Source organism: Macaca fascicularis, chromosome 12 (assembly GCF_037993035.2).
Source record: "Macaca fascicularis isolate 582-1 chromosome 12, T2T-MFA8v1.1".
Taxonomy (NCBI): Eukaryota; Metazoa; Chordata; class Mammalia; order Primates; family Cercopithecidae; genus Macaca; species Macaca fascicularis.
Window position 1 is genome coordinate 63,477,742 of NC_088386.1, and position 24,229 is coordinate 63,501,970.

The 24,229-nt window shown below is 41.8% G+C and overlaps 1 long non-coding RNA gene across 2 annotated transcripts; it reads right to left on the minus strand.

Annotated features, from left to right (window-relative positions):
* Positions 1 to 1,314: 1,314 nt before the first annotated feature.
* LOC135966543 (uncharacterized) lies at positions 1,315 to 19,861 on the minus strand. Of its 2 annotated transcripts, XR_010579903.2 has the most exons (3): positions 17,519 to 19,861; positions 3,665 to 3,841; positions 1,315 to 1,574 (listed from the first exon to the last, which is right to left on the minus strand). It is a non-coding gene; the product is annotated as an uncharacterized lncRNA (long non-coding RNA). The 2 variants fall into 2 exon arrangements; XR_012421182.1 differs by having other exon boundaries at positions 1,315 to 3,841.
* Positions 19,862 to 24,229: the final 4,368 nt, after the last annotated feature.

The following is a 24,229-nucleotide window of genomic DNA, read 5'->3' on the forward strand; positions in this document are numbered from 1 at the left end:
TGTATAGGAATAAGTCTGTCTTGCAGAGTTACAAGCCTGTTTGATCCTGAGAAAATATGGGGACTTCTGATGGTTTAAACAAGCAGAGGGAAAAAATCTGATGAAGATAAAGTGCTGTGTGCCATAGCTCATTATTCTGAGCAGCATTGAGGCTGCCAGTCCATTATACTTGATTCTGTTTTTGCCATCAGCAGCACTCTGGAGATGGCTTATTTGTAAAAGGAGCAGGATCTAGGATATGCATTCATTTGCAAAAGATGCCACCACACACATTCTGTAGCTAATACTGTGTTCATGAACTTTACCTGTGACTAAATACATTTCATATCTTACAGCTGAGCTTCAGTAATTGGTTTTTGCAGCCTCAAACACATCCAACAAGGAAAATACGAGAAGCCAAGATCTCTCCCTGCTTTTTTGAAATGGCTTTTGCTGCAGATGGGGAAGGCTATCTCGGCTCTGAGTTGGCAGTTCCTGAGGTCAGATCTTAGAGAGCTGACACCTGGGAACTCAAAGGCGAGGAGCAGGTGGTTTTGGAAGAGTGAGTGGCCCTGAGGGTAGGCAGCTGGGGAGGGGAGAAGCAAATGACAGTAGAAGGGAAGTAGTGGTCAGGGAGAGGGATGACTGGAGTCCCTGCAGACATTAGCCTCACATGAGCAGTTCACAGCAGTTCGGTGTAGTTTGTTTTCCCAGGTCTAATGCAGTCACAGAATAGCTTAATAAGCCACCAAATCATATAGCACAACCAATTCCAGACCCAACTACCATTGCAGGTTGGAGAATCATGATCATATCATGTGAGGTTTGGCTGTGAACGGAAAATGTGGTCTTATCCAGTAGCTTAATTTATTCAGAGGAAAAGAAGGCTAAATGTGCAGCATGTACTTTGGCCTTGAAAGCACTGAATTATACACTTCAACAGTATGGTTCATTGGATCCCACTATACTAGGAGAATTAGACTAGTTGGTGTACCTCTGATATCTACATGCAAACTTGAGACCAAGATAAGCACCAGGATTCTAAAAAGCATTACAGGGATGGGCAGATTAATCATACTTTTCCCTTTGGGGCTGTTCTAGATACAATTATGATGTAAGGAAATCTGTCTGTAATTCTCCCATCCCTTTCCTTTACCTTTCCCTCCTTTACTTGTCCAGACACTTAAGGTCTGTGGCTTTTTCCCTTCTACCTGGGACTCCCCATTGTGGGCACCTTGAAGTCCCCATCTTTCCCAAATCCTTTCTTCCCTGAAACTCACTTTTTAAATCATTCTATCTTATATTAATAGATAAGTGCTGATGACAACTTAATTATTTTTGACAACTCCTTTATTATAGTACAATGTCAGATACAGAAACAGGGCCAGGAAGGTGGACAGGAGGGTTATTCCCAGGACATCTTGCATCTTGAATCATGTCATAAAGGGTGTTAGCACCATTATCCACCTCTCACTCTCTTTTCATTCTTCTGTTTTTCCTTTGTTAACCGTTGGACCTACTCTGGGTCACACCCCTGTGCTTGGTGCAAAGGCCCAAAGGTGGAAGAGGCAGAATCCCTCTCTTAAGCTCACAATCTGGTGGAAGAATGAGTACATAAATAATCAATTGTAATGCAGTTTAACAGATACTGAAATAAACTGTGATCCAAGTGCTATGAAAGTCCCAAGAAGGGGATTCTGCCTACTGGAAGAGAAAAAGGTGTCATAGAGTTGGTAAAATGTTTAAGCAAGCATTTTTTAAATGCATAGAAAATTACCTGGTGGCAAATGGCACGAACATAGATCCAGCAAATGTAACTCCCAATCTTTCTGGAAGAAAAATATATGGATGGCCTTTGAGCAACTGTGCCAAAGTCTTCCCTATCTATCAAGAAAGCCTGGCTAGACCTCGAATCCCCAGTGGGGAGAGAGTGCAAGACTTTGTTGGCCTCCTCGGAGTGCACAGGTATGATGGCAAATGCTTCCAAGTGTCTGCCCTGGTGACAGATTCTTCTCTATGTGATGTGTAGTCAGAAGCCCAGTAGCAACCTGGAACCAGGCATGCTTTCCACTGCTGTTCTGCAGGTTATGAAAAAAAAAAAAGCTTCCAATTTTATTCCAAACCAATAGTCCAGAAATCCAGACTCATCACTTAAGACTTGTATTTAATTTCATTCTGTCTCCAACACAGGAGGTCCTGATGGATTTGGGCATGTGGTGTAAAGGCATAGAAAGAGAATCAGATTGATTTTGATCTCGTTCTGTTTGTTTGGGTGTCAGTTACTCTGAATAGGTATATGAAAAACTATCCCTCCCTTTGCTCACACTCTTGGAAACCACTCTTCTCCAGAACTTTTGTTGCTATATTTGAGATGGTAGAATGCTATGGTTAAGACTTCATGCCTTTGGAGACAGGTGACCTGGTTGAAATGTCAGCTTTTCCAGTTATTAGACATATGACCTTGGCAAGTGATTTAATATCTCTGTGCCTAAGTTCCTTTATCTATAATAAGGGGATGATATCAGCACTTGTCTTAAATGGTTTTTATGATAGTACCAGTTGTAATTACATGGTGCAATGTATGTAAAAGGACTTAAAGATGTACCCAGAATATTACACATTATCTAGACATGTTAACTATCATTACCCTTCCTATTGCCAGGCACATATTGTCTCCTTCTTACACTTCATTCCAACACTCAGGAAGGAAGGGCTATGGTAAGTGCCAAGGACCATCAAGGATATCCCTGGATATATATAGGGGCCACCCAGGGCAATGACCCCCTTGTTCCCTTCTTGGGACTGGAAGGCAGAACTTTTGATGGGATTATAATGCAGATAGCCTGGGGGGGCAACTGTCTTTCCTCTGCTGCCTACTGAGTGGTGTAATGTGGCCAAGTGTGTCCTCTGTTCCACATACCCTCAGCATTATGTGGTAATTGGGTCCTGGGAAAAGGAAGATGAAGCCTTCCTTTATGCTCATTGGAAAAGGCTTAAAGGGATCCTTGACATTTCTGCATGGCCCAGGCCAACAGGCAGGAATCTGAAAATAAACCACAAAAAGGAATGGTCTGTGTGCAGAGTTGGGGTATGCTCTGGGTTATAGCTCTCAGTAGCTATTGCTGTGTAGGTAACAGAAATTGGAACATTAATATTTTTAATTCACTCTACTTCTCCCACCCAGCACCTAATTTAGACTCTCATTAATTCTCATAGAATCTAACAGTGGCCTTACAGCTGCCCAGCTCTCCCATTGTTGGCCTCTTTCCCTTCCAGTCCACTGCCTCCATGGCTGTCAGATTGACCTTCCTGAAGAACTGCTCTGATGACTTCACTTTTCTACCAGAAAACTTCCACTGGCCCCCAACTAATTCATTTACCTACTGGGGCCAGCAGGTATAAATGAAGGAAGTGGCTATGCTAAGTGAAACAGACACCCTAGGGATCTGAAAGCCAGGAAACATGTAACTTCTATAAGGAAACATGCTTCTTCCCATTTATCTTGAAAACAAAGACCTTCTGGATCTACAATTGGTTTCCTGCCTTTAATCAAGGCTTGGTACAAGAAGTAACTCGCTTTCCTATGTGACAACCAAAGGATTGTATTAGTTAGCGTGTTAGTTTGACCGCTGAAACAGAAATCAAAGTACAATGGCTTTCATAAGGTAGTAGAGGATTTATTTACCATTCCTTTGAAGACATATGCTGGTAGCTGGTCCTAGGGGTAGGGAGTGGGGTGGTTAGAGGGTTCTGCTCCATGCAACCAACTGGGGACCCTGGTCTTTTCTATCTTGTCCTCAGTAGTGGTTCTCAAAGTGCGATCCAGGGAGTCCTCAGGAGTTTCTGAGACCCTTTCAAAGGCCTGTAAGGTCAAAATTATTGTTACAAGAATACTGAGACATTTCAGTCCTTTTCATTTTATTCTCCCATGAGTATGCAGTAGAGAATTCCAAAGGTTCTTAAAAATAATGGGAAAACTTGAATCAGCAAGTTTTATTTCAGTATATGTGTATGTATCTCATTCATTTATTTAACCACCATTTATTAAGTACTTCTAGAAGTGCTGTTTACATTCATTCCACAGATATTGATGGCACATAATATCAGGAAAGTCTAGTATGAGCTGCTTGAGGATACAGGGAAGAACAAGAGACATGGCCCCTGCCCTCTGGAAGCTAACAATCTAGTGAAGAAGTCAGATACCCAACTGCTAAGAACACAATCAATTATCTAATTATAATTGTGATAATGTTAAGAAGAGGGATAGAGCTATAAGAGCAAAACGCTGGGGCAGGAAGAGATACTAAGATGATTGGGAGGTCTGATGTTGGATGTACCACTGCAGGAAGCTGCACAACACCGACATTAACACCGTGAGATTCTTTTAAAACCCTCATTCTGGGATGTGATTGCAGCTAGTCCTATTCAGTTGCTGAGACAGAAGACCTGGGCAGATGGAGTAAGGAGCTTTCAATGTCTCTATACCTGGCACGTTATCTTATACAGCTAGGGTGGAACACACATCCCAGTTTGCTTGGGACATGTTTTTGCTCCCTGTCTCAGTGAAATTATTAATAAAATTTAGCCTCATAACTGTTTCGACTTAATAAGTTATATGGTTATCTTACTTATTGCTTTTACCAGATTGTTAACTAGAGAGTGATTTGAGCCAAAATATTATTGTTAGATCTGTAATGTGATGGGTCCCCCACCAAGTTACTTAAGGATGTATGTCCACTGCCTGAATTCTGAAGGCTGGGCAGTGAGCCAAGGCCAGGGTGCCCAACTGAGGAGCAGGTGTCTCTAAGAACCCAAACATCCCAGTGAGTATCTGAGAACCTATCAAGAAAAACAGTCTCATCACTCAAACACAGTAGTCTAAGAGCCAGGAAATTAGTTTAAAAGCAGTTTGGAGTTGGGAGATGGCGCAGAGCTCCAGCGCTGTCCTGCTGCTATCCAGGAGTGCCCTGTACATAAGTCCTGATAGACTCATCTACTCATCAAGCTGGACCTGTCTGAATCATTCTTCAGTCTCTTAGCTCCTTCCAGTTTACAGGTGGATGTTACAGTCCGAAGTTTTTCTTGTAGCATTGCTTTGAAACAAGGAAGCTGCTGTTCAGTTGTAGAAGGTATTATGAGTTGAGTTTTGTCTCCCCACCAAAAACAATGTGGGAGTCTTAACTGTCAGTACCTCAGAATGTGACCTGAAACAGGGTTTTTCTAGAAGTAATCGATGTAAAGATGAGGTCATTAGGTGGGTCTAACACAATAAGCCGGACATACTTATAAAGAGGGTAAATTTGGGCTGGGTGCGGTGGTTCACACCTGTAATCCCAGCACTTTGGAAGGCCGAGGTGGGCGGATCACTTGAGGTCAGGAGTTTGAGACCAGCCTGGCCAGCATGGTGAAACCCCACCTCTACCAAAAATACAAAAATTAGCTGGGCATGGTGGTGGGTGCGTGTAATCCCAGCTACTTGGAAACCTGAGGCAGGAGAATCACTTGAATTCGGGAGGCAAATGTTGCAGTGAGCCAAGATCTCGCCACTGCACTTCAGCCTAGGCAACACAGCGAAACTCTGTTTCCAAAAAAAAAAAAAAAAAAAAAAAGGTATATTTGGACATGGACACATACACAAGGAGAAAACCATGTGAAAATATAGGCAAATAGTGGGATGATGTATCTACAAGCCAAGGAATGCCAAAGATTGCCAGCAAACCAGAAGAAGCCAGGAGAGAGGCATGGAACAAATTCTCCCTCACAGCCCCTGGAAGGAATCAACTCTGCCAACATCTCGATCTTGGACTTTTAGCTTCCAGAACTGGAAGGAAATTAATTTATGTTGTATAAGCCATCCAGTTTGTGGTACTTTCTGGCAGCCCTCGAAAACTAATACAGAAGGGAAAGCAGCTTAAGAAAATTGCCCCCTCAACTAATGAAAATGACTATGTGGCAGAAATGCATTGGTGGAGGCCAGGCATGATGGCCCACGCCTGTAATCCTGGCACTTTGGGAGGCTGAGGCAGGAAGATCATTTGAGGTCAGGAATTTGAGACCAGCCTGGCCAACATGATGAAACCCCATCTCTACAAAACATACAAAATTTAGTGGGACATGGTGGAGGGTGCCTATAATCCCACCTACTTGGGAGGCTGAGGCACAAGAATTGCTGAAACCTGGGAGGTGGAGGCTGCAGTGAGCTGTGATCGCACCACTGCACTCCAGCCTGGGAGACAGAGTGAGTGAGACTCTGAAAAAAAAAAAAAGAGAGAGAGAGAAGGAAGGAAGGAAGGAAATAAAGAAGGAAAGAAAAAGAAAGGAAAGAAAGAAAAAGAAAGAAAGAAAGAAAGAAAAAGAAAGAAAGAAAGAAAGAAAGAAAGAAAGAAAGAAAGAAAGAAAGAAAAGAAAGAAAGAAAGAAAGAAAGAAAGAAAGAAAGAAAGAAAGAAAGAAAGAAAGAAAGAAAGAAAGAAAGAAAGAAAAGAAAAGAAAAGAAAGAAGAAAGAATATGCATTGGTATCCCTACTGTCATGGTTTATTTTCTCTGCCAACTTGACCAGGCCGTGGGGTGCCCAGACATTTGGGTGCCCAGATATTTGGTGAAGTGTTATTCTGGACATGTCTGTGAGGTCATTTCTGGGTGAGATTGACACTTGAATCAGTAGATTGAATGAAGCAGATGCCCTCCCTAATGTGGATGGGCCTCATCCAATCAACTGGAACAGAATACAGAGGGAGTAAGGGAGAATTCACTCTCTCTGCTTGACTGCTTTCCAGCTGGGACATCGGTCTTCCTCTACCTTTGGACTCAAATAGAAACATTGGCTTTTCCTGGGTATTGAGTCTATTGGCCTTTAGGCATAAATATACCAGCAGCTCTGCTGACTCCTAGGCCTTCAGACTCAAACTGGAAATACACCATTGCTCTCCTGGATCTCCAGCCTGTCGATGCAGAAATTGAGATGTATCAGCCTCGGTAATTGCAGGAGCTAATTTTATAATGAATCTCTTTATATGTTTCTCTCTCTCTGTCTCTCCTTACCCCCACCTCATTCGTTCTATTTTTCTGGACAACCCTAACTAATGTAACTTTTATGTTAAAAAAAAAAAAAAAAAAAAAAAGGCCGGGTGCTGTGGCTCACACCCATAATCCCAGCACTTCGGGAGGCTGAGGCGGGCAGATCACGAGGTCAGGAGTTTGAGACCAGCCTGGCCAACATAGTGAGACCCTCCTCCCCCATCTCTACTAGAAATACAAAAAATTAGCCGGGTGTGGTGGCAGATGCCTGTAATCCCGGTTACTTGGGAGGCTGAGGCAGGAGAATTGCTTGAACTCAGGAGGCAGAGGTTGCAGTGAGCTGAGATCATGCCGTTGCACTCCAGCCTGGATGACAGAGCATGACTCAGTCTCAAAAAATATATATTTGTAGCATCTACAAGCATTAAGAGTTAAGACCAATAGGCTTTGCTGTCAAAAAAGCAGCTGAGGATCACTCCACTACCGGTCATGCATATTTACACTTCTGTGCATTGTTTTGCTTTTTCTGTAGCTTGCAGACTAAGTATAAGTGCAGGTATTAGAAGTCTCTTTAAGAATCCATTTATCTGTGCTCAATTCCCTGTCAGGAATAAAATGACTGACATATGCTAATATACTAACTGCTGTCTCACTATAAACATATTATGCTAAACAAGCATAACAGAACTTCCAAAGTGGGGGAGGGGGGCAGAAACACATTTTTCTCCACATCAAAATGTGCCTGGTAAAATCTTTCTTTTCTACTTTAGCAAAGTCAGTCTGCATTCATAATACCCCTTAACAAAGTGTTTTTTATTAGGGGATTGAGCCTTGGAAAATCACAAGCCACTATAAAATGTTTACCATGTAGTCAGCTACAAAAAGCAGGTAAAGTGTCCAATGTCGTGGGCCCATTCCATGACCTGTCAATATTTGGGACTCTGGAAGATTCACAGCTAACATGATGCATAATTGCTTGTACCCCTAAAGCCTTTACTGGCACCTTAGATGATTTCGCATTTCTAGAAGCCAGCGAGTCACTGGAATAGTATCAGAGGGATAACTGTAGATAAGGCTGACACCCTAGTGAAGGCAAAGAGGAGGCAGTACGGCATGGTAAGGGAGTGTGAGTCTGCGAGTAGTTATTCTAGTTTAAGCCTTAGCTCTGCCAGTAACAAGCTGGGTGTGACACAGGCAAGGAGCTTCCTTCTCTCTGGGCCCAGCTTTGTTCATATGTGGACAGACATGACTGGGGCACAGGATTTCTTAGATTTGTGACTTCTGTTGGAATGTTCTAACTCTAAGTGAAGCTGTCAGCTATTATAATGCCCATTATTTTCAAGACCCAAGAAATGAAAAAAAATAAATTTAAGGGCTTAGTTAGCCTGGCTCACACTTGTAGTTCCAGATACTTGTTAGGCTAACATGGGAGTATAGTTTGAGAACAGGAGTTTGAGACCAGCCTGGGCAATAGAGCAAGACCCCAGCTCAAGAAAACCTTTTTTAAAAATACCTTGGTTTGAGTCAATAATTGTATTTTTCCATCCCTTCTTTAATTCACAAATATTCGTTGGGTGTCTATTTGTTTGGTTTAGTCTCTATTCAGGTTAGGAAAACTTGATTACTATGTGAACAATCTACATGGTCTCCAAAGTTTGCTCCAACTGTGTTGGTAATTGAGATTGTGGATAGGAAAGCATCTGTCTAGCTTCAGCTACATTTAAGTGGGACTCCAGAGAGACTCCTTGAAGATAAACAGGTTTATGGTGGAGCGTGTACATTTTGCAATGATTTCTTTTTCTGTTGTTTCAGCTAAAACTGAATATCATGACGTTTCATACTCCTTTTAGGTAAAGGGAGAGTTTCACTGGCTCATATTCTCTATTTCCTAAGGCTTTTATATTGGTTTCATTCTAAACATCGATAGTTTCTGGTACTCCATTTGCGTGCTATAATAAAAATAATTCTTGCTTACATAGTTTGTAATATAAGCAACTAAAAAAGCAAATACCAACCAAGACATACTTGAAAATATTGTTGCGCTGGGGCGGAGCAAGATGGCCGAATAGGAACAGCTCCAGTCTCCAACTCCCAGCGCGAGCGACACAGAAGACCGGTGATTTCTGCATTTTCAACTGAGGTACTGGGTTCATCTCACTGGGGAGTGCCGGACGATCGGTGCTGGTCAGCTGCTGCAGCCCGACCAGCGAGAGCTGAAGCAGGGCGAGGCATTGCCTCACCTGGGAAGCACAAGGGGGAAGGGAATCCCTTTTCCTAGCCAGGGGAACTGAGACACACAACACCTGGAAAATCGGGTAACTCCCACCCCAATACTGCGCTTTAAGCAAACAGGCACACCAGGAGATCATATCCCACACCTGGCCGGGAGGGTCCCACGCCCACGGAGCCTCCCTCATTGCTAGCACAGCAGTCTGTGATCTACCGGCAAGGCAGCAGTGAGGCTGGGGGAGGGGCGCCCGCCATTGCTGAGGCTTAAGTAGGTAAACAAAGCTGCTGGGAAGCTCGAACTGGGTGGAGCTCACAGCAGCTCAAGGAAACCTGCCTGTCTCTGTAGACTCCACCTCTGGGGACAGGGCACAGTAAACAATAACAAACACAGCAGAAGCCTCTGCAGACGCAAACGACTCTGTCTGACAGCTTTAAAGAGAGCAGTGGATCTCCCAACACGGAGGTTGAGATCTGAGAAGGGACAGACTCCCTGCTCAAGTGGGTCCCTGACCCCTGAGTAGCCTAACTGGGAGACATCCCCCACTAGGGGCAGTCTGACACCCCACACCTCACAGGGTGGAGTACACCCCTGAGAGGAAGCTTCCAAAGCAAGAATCAGACAGGTACACTTGCTGTTCAGAAATATTCTATCTTCTGCAGCCTCTGCTGCTGATACCCAGGCAAACAGGGTCTGGAGTGGACCTCAAGCAATCTCCAACAGACCTACAGCTGAGGGTCCTGACTGTTAGAAGGAAAACTATCAAACAGGAAGGACACCTACACCAAAACCCCATCAGTACATCACCATCATCAAAGACCAGAGGCAGATAAAACCACAAAGATGGGGAAAAGGCAGGGCAGAAAAGCTGGAAATTCCAAAAATAAGAGTGCATCTCCCCCGGCAAAGGAGCGCAGCTCATCGCCAGCAACGGATCAAAGCTAGACGGAGAATGACTTTGATGAGATGAGAGAAGAAGGCTTCAGTCCATCAAATTTCTCAGAGCTAAAGGAGGAATTACGTACCCAGCGCAAAGAAACTAAAAATCTTGAAAAAAAAGTGGAAGAATTGATGGCTAGAGTAATTAATGCAGAGAAGGTCATAAACGAAATGAAAGAGATGAAAACAATGACACGAGAAATACGTGACAAATGCACAAGTTTCAGTAACAGACTCGATCAACTGGAAGAAAGAGTATCAGCGATTGAGGATCAAATGAATGAAATGAAGTGAGAAGAGAAACCAAAAGAAAAAAGAAGAAAAAGAAATGAACAAAGCCTGCAAGAAGTATGGGATTATGTAAAAAGACCAAATCTACGTCTGATTGGGGTGCCTGAAAGTGAGGGGGAAAATGGAACCAAGTTGGAAAACACTCTTCAGGATATCATCCAGGAGAACTTCCCCAACCTAGTAGGGCAGGCCAACATTCAAATCCAGGAAATACAGAGAACGCCACAAAGATACTCCTCGAGAAGAGCAACTCCAAGACACATAATTGCCAGATTCACCAAAGTTGAAATGAAGGAAAAAATCTTAAGGGCAGCCAGAGAGAAAGGTCGGGTTACCCACAAAGGGAAGCCCATCAGACTAACAGCAGATCTCTCGGCAGAAACTCTCCAAGCTAGAAGAGAGTGGGGGCCAATATTCAACATTCTTAAAGAAAAGAATTTTCAACCCAGAATTTCATATCCAGCCAAACTAAGTTTCATAAGTGAAGGAGAAATAAAATCCTTTACAGATAAGCAAATGCTTAGAGATTTTGTCACCACGAGGCCTGCCTTACAAGAGACCCTGAAGGAAGCACTAAACATGGAAAGGAACAACCGGTACCAGCCATTGCAAAAACATGCCAAAATGTAAAGACCATCGAGGCTAGGAAGAAACTGCATCAACTAACGAGCAAAATAACCAGTTAATATCATAATGGCAGGATCAAGTTCACACATAACAATCTTAACCTTAAATGTAAATGGACTAAATGCTCCAATTAAAAGACACAGACTGGCAAACTGGATCAAGAGTCAAGACCCATCAGTCTGCTGTATTCAGGAGACCCATCTCACACGCAGAGATATACATAGGCTCAAAATAAAGGGATGGATTAAGATTTACCAAGCCAATGGAGAACAAAAAAAAGCAGGGGTTGCAATACTAGTCTCTCATAAAACAGACTTTAAACCATCAAAGATCAAAAGAGACAAAGAAGGCCATTACATAATGGTAAAGGGATCAATTCAACAGGAAGAGCTAACTATCCTAAATATATATGCACCCAATACAGGAGCACCCAGATTCATCAAGCAAGTCCTTAGAGACTTACAAAGAGACTTAGACTCCCATACAATAATAGTGGGAGACTTCAACACTCCACTGTCAACATTAGACAGATCAACGAGACAGAAAGGTGACAAGGATATCCAGGAATTGAACTCATCTCTGCAGCAAGCAGACCTAATAGACATCTATAGAACTCTCCACCCCAAATCAACAGAATATACATTCTTCTCAGCACCACATCGTACTTACTCCAAAATCGACCACGTAATTGGAAGTAAAGCACTCCTCAGCAAATGTACAAGAACAGAAATTATAACAAACTGTCTCTCAGACCACAGTGAAATCAAACTAGAACTCAGGACTAAGAAACTCAATCAAAACCGCTCAACTACATGGAAACTGAACAACCGGCTCCTGAATGACTACTGGGTACATAACGAAATGAAGGCAGAAATAAAGATGTTCTTTGAAACCAATGAGAACAAAGATACAACATACCAGAATATCTGGGACACATTTAAAGCAGTGTGTAGAGGGAAATTTATAGCACTAAATGCCCACAAGAGAAAGCAGGAAAGATCTAAAATTGACACTCTAACATCGCAATTAAAAGAACTGGAGAAGCAAGAGCAAACACATTCGAAAGCTAGCAGAAGGCAAGAAATAACTAAGATCAGAGCAGAACTGAAGGAGATAGAAACAACAAAAAACCCTCCAAAAAATCAATGAATCCAGGAATTGGTTTTTTGAAAAGATCAACAAAATTGACAGACCACTAGCAAGACTAATAAAGAAGAAAAGAGAGAAGAATCAAATTGACGCAATTAAAAATGATAAAGGGGATATCACCACCGACCCCACAGAAATACAAACTACCATCAGAGAATACTATAAACACCTCTACGCAAATAAACTGGAAAATCTAGAAGAAATGGATAATTTCCTGGACACTTACACTCTTCCAAGACTAAACCAGGAAGAAGTTGAATCCCTGAATAGACCAATAGCAGGCTCTGAAATTGAGGCAATAATTAATAGCCTACCAACCAAAAAAAGTCCAGGACCAGATGGATTCACAGCTGAATTCTACCAGAGGTACAAGGAGGAGTTGGTACCATTCCTTCTGAAACTATTCCAATCAATAGAAAAAGAGGGAATCCTCCCTAACTCATTTTATGAGGCCAACATCATCCTGATACCAAAGCCTGGCAGAGACACAACAAAAAAAGAGAATTTTAGACCAATATCCCTGATGAACATCGATGCAAAAATCCTCAATAAAATACTGGCAAACCAGATTCAGCAACACATCAAAAAGCTTATCCACCATGATCAAGTGGGCTTCATCCCTGGGATGCAAGGCTGGTTCAACATTCGCAAATCAATAAACATAATCCAGCATATAAACAGAACCAAAGACAAGAACCACATGATTATCTCAATAGATGCAGAAAAGGCTTTTGACAAAATTCAACAGCCCTTCATGCTAAAAACGCTCAATAAATTCGGTATTGATGGAACGTACCTCAAAATAATAAGAGCTATTTATGACAAACCCACAGCCAATATCATACTGAATGGGCAAAAACTGGAAAAATTCCCTTTGAAAACTGGCACAAGACAGGGATGCCCTCTCTCACCACTCCTATTCAACATAGTGTTGGAAGTTCTGGCTAGGGCAATTAGGCAAGAGAAAGAAATCAAGGGTATTCAGTTAGGAAAAGAAGAAGTCAAATTGTCCCTGTTTGCAGATGACATGATTGTATATTTAGAAAACCCCATTGTCTCAGCCCAAAATCTCCTTAAGCTGATAAGCAACTTCAGCAAGGTCTCAGGATACAAAATTAATGTGCAAAAATCACAAGCATTCATATACACCAGTAACAGACAAACAGAGAGCCAAATCAGGAATGAACTTCCATTCACAATTGCTTCAAAGAGAATCAAATACCTAGGAATCCAACTTACAAGGGATGTAAAGGACCTCTTCAAGGAGAACTACAAACCACTGCTCAGTGAAATAAAAGAGGACACAAACAAATGGAAGAACATACCATGCTCATGGATAGGAAGAATCAATTTCGTGAAAATGGCCATACTGCCCAAGGTAATTTATAGATTCAATGCCATCCCCATCAAGCTACCAATGAGTTTCTTCACAGAATTGGAAAAAACTGCTTTAAAGTTCATATGGAACCAAAAAAGAGCCCGCATCTCCAAGACAATCCTAAGTCAAAAGAACAAAGCTGGAGGCATCACGCTACCTGACTTCAAACTATACTACAAGGCTACAGTAACCAAAACAGCATGGTACTGGTACCAAAACAGAGATATAGACCAATGGAACAGAACAGAGTCCTCAGAAATAATACCACACATCTACAGCCATCTGATCTTTGACAAACCTGAGAGAAACAAGAAATGGGGAAAGGATTCCCTATTTAATAAATGGTGCTGGGAAAATTGGCTAGCCATAAGTAGAAAGCTGAAACTGGATCCTTTCCTTACTCCTTATACGAAAATTAATTCAAGATGGATTAGAGACTTAAATGTTAGACCTAATACCATAAAAATCCTAGAGGAAAACCTAGGTAGTACCATTCAGGACATAGGCATGGGCAAAGACTTCATGTCTAAAACACCAAAAGCAACGGCAGCAAAAGCCAAAATTGACAAATGGGATCTCATTAAACTAAAGAGCTTCTGCACAGCAAAAGAAACTACCATCAGAGTGAACAGGCAACCTACAGAATGGGAGAAAATTTTTGCAATCTACTCATCTGACAAAGGGCTAATATCCAGAACCTACAAAGAACTCAAACAAATTTACAAGAAAAAAACAAACAACCCCATCAAAAAGTGGGCAAAGGATATGAACAGACATTTCTCAAAAGAAGACATTCATACAGCCAACAGACACATGAAAAAATGCTCATCATCACTGGCCATCAGAGAAATGCAAATCAAAACCACAATGAGATACCATCTCACACCAGTTAGAATGGCGATCATTAAAAAGTCAGGAAACAACAGGTGCTGGAGAGGATGTGGAGAAACAGGAACACTTTTACACTGTTGGTGGGATTGTAAACTAGTTCAACCATTATGGAAAACAGTATGGCGATTCCTCAAGGATCTAGAACTAGATGTACCATATGACCCAGCCATCCCATTACTGGGTATATACCCAAAGGATTATAAATCATGCTGCTATAAAGACACATGCACACGTATGTTTATTGCAGCACTATTCACAATAGCAAAGACTTGGAATCAACCCAAATGTCCATCAGTGACAGACTGGATTAAGAAAATGTGGCACATATACACCATGGAATACTATGCAGCCATCAAAAAGGATGAGTTTGTGTCCTTTGTAGGGACATGGATGCAGCTGGAAACCATCATTCTTAGCAAACTATCACAAGAACAGAAAACCAAACACCGCATGTTCTCACTCATAGGTGGGAACTGAACAATGAGATCACTTGGACTCAGGAAGGGGAACATCACACACCGGGGCCTATCATGGGGAGGGGGGAGGGGGGAGGGATTGCATTGGGAGTTATACCTGATGTAAATGACGAGTTGATGGGTGCAGCACACCAACATGGCACAAGTATACATATGTAACAAACCTGCACGTTATGCACATGTACCCTACAACTTAAAGTATAATAATAATAAATAAATTTAAAAAAAAAAAGAAAATATTGTTGCAAGCTAGAATTGCCAGAATAATGTAGAAGTTAGAGAAGTTATTCATTTGGGATTGCAGCAGAGACAATGAGCTTAATGTCATCACTACAGAACAGTATTTCACTAGCATCTGCTTACTTTGGCCATTTGATGGAGTTTATAATTGTACTTTTTATTTGTTGACTTTTCAGAAAAATTAGCATAGTTGGAAAATATAGGCTTTACTTTGGAGTTGTAGACTTTTGTGGCTTTAATTTTGTGCCAACATTTTCACAAAAACTATCGTAGATTAGTTTTTAGGACTGTTGTTAGTAGTAGAAAAAGCATTCTCTGGCAGCTATACAGTGTAAATAGTAGCAAGAGAGGCATATGGAGGAAAGAAATTCTTTAAGAAATCATCAAATGGATCTAGGGCATTTAATGTGTCAAGAAAAAATTAAGAGAACACTTTTACTCTTCTTTTTTTTTTTTCTTGTTTGTGTGTTTATTGATTTCCTAATTCAACTCCCCTCAGGTGATACCCAATGCCATAAGTACTTATAAGGTGTACCATAAAAGCTATATACTTAATTTTTAAGCCCTTGGCTCTTCTCCAGACACCCTTCCAAATCACAGAGCTCTAGGACTTTTATATCTCGTCCCTGTTCAATCAAAGAGAAGCATTTTTCTCAGTCATTTTCCCAATTTTTACCCAAATTATTCATTCACATCCCCAAAGGCATTTGGCAACTGAGAAATGTAATGTTCCTTCACATTAACCCATTTTAAAAACACTTAAGGAGGCAATGTGAAGTCGTGTAATCCCCATATCAGTGCTGCCGACTAATGACAACTCTCTGGGTTCTTGCTTTAGAAGAGAAAACATTTGGTTCGTTTTATGAAGAAAACAAACCAAGACCTTGCCTTCTCTGCATTGCCTTTTATTCTTTGAAATTTGCAGGGACCAACAGCGAGGGTGCTTTGTTCAATGAGAGGAGAAAGATGGCTCTAGGAACGAGCAAAAGAATTTCATTTCTTAATGGGGAAGTTAGACACACCTTCCTGATTATGGACAGTCTACCCTGGGCTAAATGTAAACATGTTTATTTAAAAAGAAATTTAAATTTTAAAAAGTTCTTTATACTCTTCCTATATTTGTGGCATATATACTCCAAAACCTGACACCAAGCTCGAATGAGGAAGATTTCTGGTGTAAAATAATCTCTTGAAACCCTCTGTCCACAGAGTCAAGAGACCTCAGTATCCCGCCTTGGTTTTTGTGTGGAGACAATGTAAGAGAGGGAGGGAGGATCTGGGTGTTATCATAGCCACTGGTTTGGACTCACTCTACCACCTCCTCACTTTGGGAATATGGGAAGTTACCCAATGAGCTAATGGGAGCTATTGTGAGGATTAAGTGCAAAATCTTGCTTGAACAGTACCTGGCAAGGAGTGAGCATTCAGTAAATGGTAGCTATTGTTATTTACTGTAGAAGACTTTACATCCAGAAGAGTTTTTAGGGGGATTTTCAGCATTTCCGTAAAGATATCCCTCCTTTTGGCTCAGAGGGATGTGATGCCCTCAGAGTCCTGTGTTTTCTCATTCCATTATCTCTCCCTCATTTGCTCAAAAATCTCATACTACAAAGAACCATTTGGTTTCCAGGAAAGATGGAAAGGAAATGATTTCATTAAGCTTCTCTAGCTCTGCAGAGTGTGAATAACTATAATGACCACAAACTTTTGAGCCTGAGCTCTTTAATACACCACTGCTTATGCCAGCCCCAGGGCCCCTCACCATCATCCCAAAGTTGTTTGGTTCAGGTCAGTGATTGTGCTTGAGGTCTCTGGACATTACACAATGATATGTTGACTCTGAAAACAGCTTGACCATCAACAATCTAACAATCATAAAATAGCCATAAAATGGTGTTTGTGTGGGCTGTAATATTGGTATTATTCATGGTGGCCAGATAAATTGTGGAAGTGCTACAGTGTTGGGCAGTGACATCTGGAGAGCTAATCAGCTGGACCAGCCTGTAGAGAGTGGCATGAGAAACTGAATCATTCTTTCTAGATGAATCAAATCAAGTAAGCATTTCAGTCTCCTGGCAAGAGACACATGGAGCAATCCAGGAAATCAAATGCCCATTCCCATTGCCATTTACTCCTTTAAATAAGTTCCTGCTGGGCACATTTTGGGACACAGACTTACATATACTAGGCCAACAAATGTTATTGATTTAAGGGAGGTGGTTATTGATCTAAACAAGCTTTTCTTGGAGGGATTTTTAAAAGATCATCTCAGCAACTAAAGATTAATATGTAAACATGCTTTTACCATTCCCATCTCTCCAGGCTGCACCCTATTCTGCTGCCTTAGGCCTTTCCACTCTGGCTTCCACCCAGGATTTCCATGGTGCCCGAAGTGGTCTGTGTTCCAAAATATCCTACATCCCTCGGACATTCTCATTCTCATCAGGAGGCTGGTCTCTATTAGAGAGTGGAAGGCAGTGATTACCTTAAATGGATTCACAATAATGTGTTAGTAACTAACAGTCTTTAGCACCAGTACCACAGTATTTGTATTTTAAAAGATAACATCCATTAAGTCAAATAAACCCGTAATTGGTGAAATTTGAGGCTGCATGAAAAGGAGTGTATTAGTCCGTCTTTATGGTGCTGATAAAGACATACCCGAGACTGGGAAGCAAAAGAGGTTTAATTGGACTTACAGTTCCACATGGCTGGGGAGGCCTCAGAATCATGGCAGGAGGTGAAGGGCCCTTCTTACCTGGCAGCAGCAAGAGAAAATGAGGAGGACGCAAAAGTGGAAACCCCCTGATAAACCCATCAGATCTCATGAGACTTGTCACTATCACAAGAATAGCATGGGAAAGACCAGCCCCCGTGATTCAATTACCTCCCTCTGGGTCCCTCCCACAACATATAGAAATTCTGGGAGCTACAATTTGAGATTTGGATGGGGACACAGTCGAACTGTCACTGTTGTTTCACAGCTTCTTCTGTGTCTTTACTTAAAAAGTCATTCATTTATTCATCAATAAGTATTTACTCAGAGCCTATAATATCCTCGTTACTGTTCTGGGAGCTTGAATACCTCAGTTAACAAAACAAAGGTCTCTAACCCTGGGGAGCAGCATGAGACAATACATACCAGACATAATCTAAGTAAATTTTATAGACTTTTAGACAGTGGCAAGCACTTTGGCAAAAGAAAAAGAAGCAGAGTAAGGGAGATCGAGAGTACTGGGTAGGTGGGTTGAAGATTAGAATTTTAAATATAGAATGCAGGGAGGCCACATTGAAGAAATAATATGTGTGCAGCGTCTTGAAGAAGGAGAGGTAACTAGCTAAGGAGATCTGGAAGAAGCCTGTCTCTGAAGAAACCATGAAAGCAGTGCTTCGTGTGTTAGAGAAATAGCAAGGAGGCCAGCACAGCTCGAGTGCAGAAGCACAGAGGAGGAGTGAGGCTGTGGCAGTGATGGGCAGCCAGAGCACTTCAGGATCCTCAGCTCTCCACCCCACTTCCAGCACAGCGAAGGGGTCTTCGGCAGAAAACAAGGAGGGAAAGGGGACACAGGCTTCAACTTACATGCAGTAGTTTTTTAGAGGCTACAGATGGATTGTGTTTTCTCAAAGTCAACACAAGGTACGATGCTCCATATTCAAATAAGAAAAGGAAGTTGAAAAATTGTTGAAAACCTACACTCCCATTGTCATGTGTTTTGAGCTAGGTGGCCAACGTATTTGAAGAAAACGTCATCTTGGAGAGGGCTTGGCTCTCCTTCTTCAACCTGGATGGACCTGGGTCAGAGGGCTCCTTGGAGGCTGAATGAATACAGAACCTCGGCCACAAACGTCTTCAGCACAGGATGGTAGAAAAAGTTCCCTGGCTTAGTCACTGTGGAAAAAAATAATCATTTCTCTGCAGCTAAGGACTTCAAGGTGATTTGATAAAACTTTAAGTTTATGCATCCAATATCTGCTTGTATACTCAGGTGTTTTTTCCAGAGCAGGTGTCTCTGGGATAACATTTTGGGGATTATCATACATTTAACATATTCTCTCTATGATTAAAAGCTTCAGAAGCACGACCTCTGGCTCCACTCAGAAAGCTGTCTGATCTCATATTTGCATGATCTTTCTCCTTTAACAGAAAGGGAATTTCTTTCTGTGCAGAGCATAAGAAATACAAGGCTGAGGGTTAGAAGCATGAGTTCCCAGGAAGACTGCCAGGAGATTAGACCAGATGATCTCTGAAATCCTGTGATCTTTTCAAAAATATGTTTAATGACTCCTCTAAATTTGAGGGAATTAGTATAAATCAGCCATGACAATAATTAATTCAACAATTATTACGTAACTGTAAGCTAAGTGGTAAGTGTGTGGTTGTGGATAAAATAAACATGAGATTCTTGTGTTTTCACAAGGGCCAACCTCAAATGGTCAAGGTTGTCTGGATTGCTGTAATGAAAAATATTCAGTCTCAATGAGGATTAGAACTGTGATTGATTAGCCATGTCTGCCATGAGCAAATGCAGTCTCCTTGAACAAATGAAGCACAATGGTAACACTCTTCCTGAAAGGCAACACTGAACTGCTTTCTGAAACTCAGAGGACCCTACCTGTATTACCTGTATTAGTCAGGGTTCTCTTAGAGGGACAGAACTAATAGGAGATATACATATATATAATATATATGTGTATATACATAATATATAATACATATATTATATATATTTTATATTTTATATATATATATATATATATATATATATATTCAGCTCCTATTCAAGATAGGATGTTGGGCATGGTGACAGCACCTGGTGTCCCAGCTACCGGGGAGGCTGAGGCAGGAGAATGACATGAACCTGGGAGGCGGAGCTTACAGTGAGCCAAGATCACACCACTGCACTCCAGCCTGGGCGACAGAGCAAGACTCCATCTCAAAAAATAAAAATAAAAATTATATATATATATATGTATGTATGTGTATATATACATATATATAATGGGTAGTTTATTAAGTATTAACTTACATATTCACAAGGTCCCACAATAGGCTGTCTGCAAGCTGAGGAGCAAGGAGAGCCAGTCTGAGTTCCCAAACTGAAGAACTTGGAATCCTATGTTCGAGGGCAGGAAGCATCCAGCATGGGAGAAATATGTAGGCTGGGAGGCTAGGCCCGTCTCCCTCTTTCACGTTTTTCTGCCTGTTTTATATTAGCTGGCAGCTGATTAGATTGATCCACCAGATTGAGGGTGGGTCTGCCTTCCCCAGCCCACTGACTCAAATATTAATCTCTTTTGGCAACACCCTCACAGACACACCCAGGATCATTACTTTGTATCCTTCAATCCAACCAAGTTGACACTCAGTATTAACCATCATACTACCCAATAGAGTCTAGCATTATATCATTGTTTAACAGTAAGTCTCCCAGCCTGGGCAACATGGTGAAACCCCATCTCTACAAAAAATACAAAAAAAAAAATTAGCTGGGCATGGTGGCTCGCACCTGTAGTCCCAGATACTCTTGAGGCTGAGGTGGGAGGATTGCTTGAGCCCTGGAGTTTAAGGCTGCAGTGAGTTGTAATTGTGCCACTGCACTCCAGCCTAGGAAACAGAGCGAGCCCCTGTCTCAAAAATAAATAAAGAAATAAAAATAAGTCTCCTCTCTTTCTGATAGAAGGCAAAGGGGTACGTAAAACAAGACAGGAAGGATTTAGACTAAGAGGTAATCCCCTTATGGTAGTGAGCATTATCCAGGTAATACTTAAAGAAGTTTAACCTTGTTCTTCTATACTATTCTGGCACCAAAAAGTTCAAGGAACTGATCCCTAAGATAGGTCTAGTGAAGGACAAATCAACTCTTTTTCTCTTTTAACCCACAGTAAAGTATCATTCCATGTTTCACAGCTCCTGGCTGATCTTTTCAGCAATCTGCTGCTTAAAGTCTACTTATCTGTCAATCACTGTTAACTTCATTTTGCACAGCTGACTGGTGCTATCACAGCGTTCTTTTTATTAATGCATTTAATAGTTGTGGCTTTGAAAGGCTGCCAGCACAGAGGAACAGCTGCAAATATTACTACCCAGCCAGACTGTCCTTTTCTTGATCTGCCTGCAACTACCATTTGCAATTTTTATAGTCTGGATTCTCTGCTGGTGTGACTGCAATCATTGGTTTTTAACAATGTATTTCTCTCAGTAGATTTTTCGTTTTTTACCAGTTCTATTTGTTGGATTTTCCAACAAATGTTAAATAAAGGTCTACACTAGATTGTTTACCATTTCAAGCTTCATATGAAATAATTCCTATAAGACGCTTACACTGTATTGGTGGATTGAAAGGCAATCAAATAGCATAATAAAAAAGGGAAAATGGAGATTTAACTGGGAGACAATTTGGTGTGGTGGGAAGACACATGTGAGTTCAAATTCCAGGACTGCCATTTACTGGCTGTGTGACCATGGATAAGTTACTTAAATTCTGTGAGTCTCATTTCCTTTAGCTGCAAATTGGACACAGGAATACCTGCTTTGCATAATTTAATAACAACAAAATGCATATGAAAAGCAACTGGAATATGGTAGGTACTCTGTGGTTACTATTTTTAGTAATGATAACTATCTTTTAATAGTTTTAATTAATCATTAACAATTCACAAAGGAAAATGCTACCAACACTAGAAATATGCAATTTCCAAGATTTGGGTTTTGACTTCAATCCTCGGAATCAACAAGGACAACATGGCTGCTTTTATCCACATGTTCAGGGTAAGTGGTGTAAACCAAAAATAAAATTTTAAGTCCCCCAACTGACCGAACCAGCCATCTCTTGGCCAAGGGGATCCCAGAGTAACATTGAAAACTGAATTCTTGGCCATAATGGTGTCAGAGGTGTTCAAACCAGAGAGACTCTATCTTGAATAGGAGTTGAATAAAATAAGGTTGAGATCACTGGGCTGCATTCCCAGGAGGTCAGACATTCTTAGTCACAGGATGGGAGAGGAGGTGGGTAAGTTCTGGTATCACAAGATAAAGGTCACAAAAACCCTGCTGACTGGCCGGGCGCGGTGGCTCACGCCTGTAATCCTAGCACTTTGGGAGGCCGAGGCAGGCGGATCATGAGGTCAGGACATTGAGACCATCCTGGCTAACATGGTGAAACCCCGTCTCTACTAAAAATACAAAAAAATTAGCCGGGCATGGTGGCAGGCGCCTGTAGTCCCAGCTACTTGGGAGGCTGAGGCAGGAGAATGGCGTGAACCTGGGAGGCAAAGGTTGCAGTGAGCCGAGATCACGCCACTGCACTCCAGCTTGGGCGACACTGCAAGACTCCATCTCAAAAAAAAAAAAAAAAACAAACCCTGCTAACAAAACATGATGCAGTATAGAAGCAGGCCAAAAACCACCAAACCCAACATGGCAACAAAAGTGACCTCTGCTCATCCTCACTGCTCAATATATGCTAATTACAATAAATTAGCATGCTAAAAAGACACACCCACCAGAGCCATGACAATTTACAAATGCCAAGGCAATGCCAAGAAGTTACCCTATATGTTCTACAAGTGGGAGGAACCCTCAATTCCAGGAATTGCCTGCCCCTGTCTTGGAAAACTCATAAATAATCTACCCTTTGTTTACCATATAATCAAGAAATAACTATGAGTATACTCAGTTGAGCAGCCCATACCACTGCTCTGCCTATGGAGTAGCCATTCTTTTATTCCTTTACTTTCTTAATAAACTTGCTTTCACTTTACTTTATGGACTTACCCCAAATTCTTTCTTGCATGAGGTACAAGAGCCCTCTCTTGGGATCTAGATTGGACTCCTTTCCAGTAACAACAGAATGGGGGGAGTAAGTCACATCTTGTTGAACCCCATCCCTTGCTAACCACTACTGGGCTTTCTTATTTAAGGGCTAAACAGAAACCAGATCTTTCAGAAGACTCCTCCTCTGATACGACCCAAACACCTGACCCTGCCTCTCCTTTTTCACCAGATGAGTGACTACCAACCACTAAGTGGTCTTGGCCAGTCCACAGAGAATGTGCAAAAAGGGTTTCCATGCCATTGCCTTCACCTTTTGACGTCAGAGGTGTGAAAACTTCACCCTCAGATCATGTTGAAGCTGCCATTTTTTGAATATGGGTCAAATGAAGGGGCATGAAGCTCAATTGCACATGTACCTACTTCTCCTCTTATAAATATTCATGACACCTCCTATAGCTTACTGAATACGTATATTTGGCCACTCTGCTAAGTATAAATTCCTGTTCTCTTTGCCCCTCCCTCAAAGTGTCTGTTTCTGGCATCTGGCCAGAGGCTATGCTTCCTAGCCTGTCAGAAGGTCACCCTGCAGGCTGCAACCCTTTATGAGAAATAAAGCTCTCATTTCCAAATTCATGAACCTTATCTTTCTTCAGTTGACAGTGGGTAGGACTATTTGTCAGGCTCCTTCCTCCTCACTTCTTGCTTCCTCAATTATGCCCACTGTCTGTTCTGGCCATTCATGCCCTGACTCACAGCCACACCCAAAAGAAGGGGAAAGCTCCAAGCAAGAGGGATGGTGCCACCAATAATATCCACAAAAGCAGCCCAGATCCTGAGAGAAGCCCTTAGGGCTATGCTCACCTGGAGCCTAGAGCTGTCTGCAGATTTCTGCAGGATGAAGATGAGGCTGTCTCTTTCTCTACCCCTCCTCCTGCCCACCAGCTTTCTTTAAGAGGCCCCAGGGGAAAAAGCAGAAAGCAATAAAGCTGCATTGTAGAGTAATGACCCTCCACCTCTTTGTAACTTCCAGTAGATTGTCCCTGACTCTCCCTGTACAATTCTTTGCTATAACAAAAGACCCTAATTAGCTGATTGGAATTTCTAAAGCCCTATTCACCAACAGCTCAACTGTTACAGCTGAATGGATGGACCAGTTCAGTCAAGCAGCAACCGGTTTATTCCTGCCTCTGCTCAATTAGGCCTCTAGAATGTTCATGTTGGAAAGGAAGTTAATGATCAACT